The 2,626-nt window shown below is 40.6% G+C and overlaps 1 pseudogene; it reads left to right on the forward strand.

Moving 5' to 3' along the window:
• Positions 1 to 1,041: 1,041 nt before the first annotated feature.
• On the forward strand, positions 1,042 to 1,882 carry LOC140502491 (WASH complex subunit 1-like; annotated as a pseudogene).
• The last annotated feature ends 744 nt before the right edge of the window (positions 1,883 to 2,626 follow it).

Here is a 2,626-nt window from a genome sequence, read left to right on the forward strand (position 1 = left end):
AATGTCAGATTTTTTATTTTTGTTCTCAAAAACTCTGTAGATGAAGATTACAACCATGAAATTAAAAGACACTTGGTTTTTAGAATGAAAACAAGGGCAAATCTGGGCCCCATGCTAAAAAACAGAAACATCAGCTTGTTGGCAAAGGTTCATATAGTCAAAGCTATGATATTTTTTCCCATCAGTATCAATGTATGGCTGTGAGAGTTGGACTATAAGGAAAGATGAACACTGCAGAATCAATGATCTTTAATTACAGTGTGGGAGAAGATTTTTAGCAACCCTTAGGAAAACAAGGAGAACAAATCAGTAAATATTTAAAGATAATCTATTCAGACCACCCATTAGAATATCAAATGCCATATCTGAAGATTAAATACTTTGGCCAAACAATAAGAAGACAAAACACATTGAATAAAAAATCCTGACACTGGGAAAAAGTGAAGGTAAATGGAGGAGATGACAGATGATGAGATGGATAGATAGTGTCATGGAAGAAAGAAAGTCCTGGCATGCATGAAAAGCTCTACACAACTGAACAACAACCATAAAATTTCACAGTTCGATAAAGGAGGTCTTTGGGTTTGTCAAACATTAGACTATTTGGATATATTCTGTATAGTTTGTCCGCAATCTGTCTTCTAACCAGTACCAAATTGTTTATGTGGAGTAAAACTTCATGTTGTGGTACATATTTTGAATTTGAAAGCTCTCTATTCATTTGATTGGAGTTGATTTAATAATCCTTATATATTACTTAAGTGCGAGACTCTTTCTACCTTCCACCAATTATCTGCAAAATAATTCACTTTAACAGATTTCTTTAAAGACCTGAGATAGATTCAATGAAGATGCAAAGTTTAGAGTAAGTGATAGTTTTAGAGACAGAGAGAAATAAGGGCTTTGGAGACGGAGTAAAGTAGCTCTGAGCCTCTGGTTGCTGAGAGAGAGAAAGAGAGAGAGAGAGAGAGAGAGAGAGAGAGAGAGAGAGAGAGAGAGAGAGAGAGAGAGAGAGAGAGAGAGAGAGATATGTGAGGCATCATGACAATAATCGCACAGTCACATTATTTGGAGAGTCAGGCCTACTATGTGCTCTTGATACAACCAGATCTTCCAAGAGAAGAGCGTATCCAGCAGGTGGAAGATGCCTTACAAACATCCAAAATTTTTCTAGAGACATCTTCAGTAGGATGTCCTAATGAGTAGAAATGAGCCAGATTCAGCTGCAGGTCAAGGGAGAGAGGTTCTCTTTGCCCTAGGCCAAGACTGAGAAGATAACGGGAAGCAAGAATGTGATCAAGATGTTCCCTAGGTACAAGTATAGAGTCCCAGATAGACTGTAGAAATCCAGGATCCTCGTTCTCAAAAGTGAATCCAACACAAGATCCAGAGTAAGCTCTGACTCCTAGGGCCTTGCAGGAAAAACTGAAGTATTTCCATGTGTGAGAGCATAAGCCTGAACTTGAAGCTGAGGAGGGAGTTAGGGACCTTCCCAGTAATATCAACTCCCTCACCTCCTTGCTTCTCTTCAATACCACTGAGAACCTTGCGAGAAGTATGTCTTTCTGGACCTTCTTTCTGGGTCTGTGACAAAGAGTTATGTGACCCTCAGGGGAGAGATCAAGAAACTGTTACATTCCCATTTATCCATCAGCAAGAGGGGGCAACTGCATCAGCAGGTGGCAGAAAATTAGTTTTATGTACCAGATCTGGGCCAGGTTCCTCAGACTGATGCACCATCCTACCTTCTTACCCTCCAAGTATTGCTGATGACCTCATACACAATGCTGACCTAGATCCTGGTATAGCACGTCCTACCCCTAATAGTATTCCTGAGCTATCCATTTTCAACACTGAGCTTTCTGGGTCATTTAAGTCATAATTAGATGGTAGCACATCAGTCACACCCCTACCACCGCTACCACCAACTCCTACAGTATTGTTCAGTTTATCTCCACCCCTACTTCTGTCCTGACTCAAATGAGTCCACCCAGCCAGTGAGGACAATACTAACATATGTCCTTCAGTTGTAGTCCATGGGCCCCCAAGGAAGCAATGGATCTTTCCAGTGAATTGGCATCACCACTAGAGTCAATCTGCCACGCTAGAGGCACTGGGAAGGCAAAGGTATAGAGGGTGAAGGAACAAAAGATGGAGAAAAAGAAGCAGAAGGAACAGAAACAAGGGACAGTCACAAGCCATGGTAGTAACCTAATGTCACTTCTCTTCAACAAACCAGTCATGAGATGCAAAGACATTTTAGGCATATTCTCTGAGGCAAGAACTGGAGAAGACCCTGGGAGTGGCTTTGTCAGAAAGTCAGACTCAATTCCATTCCTCCCAATACTGCAACAACCACTTGAAGAGTAGTAGAATGAATGGCAGTCATATGAATGCCCCTGCTTTTGTTGGAAGACACTTGAGCAATTGCCCCAAGTCAGATGAAATATGGGCAGCCTTACAATTTAATCCTGATTTAATTCTTATTAAAGATTCTTCAGCTCATTCTGGAGATAGGATATGGAACACATATCATTTATTTATAATTACCTCTACTCTAAGGCTCTCTTCCCTTTACCAGTATGTTTTACTCTTCTAATGAGGTAAACCTAACATAAGTCATAGC

Source organism: Notamacropus eugenii, chromosome 4 (assembly GCF_028372415.1).
Source record: "Notamacropus eugenii isolate mMacEug1 chromosome 4, mMacEug1.pri_v2, whole genome shotgun sequence".
Taxonomy (NCBI): Eukaryota; Metazoa; Chordata; class Mammalia; order Diprotodontia; family Macropodidae; genus Notamacropus; species Notamacropus eugenii.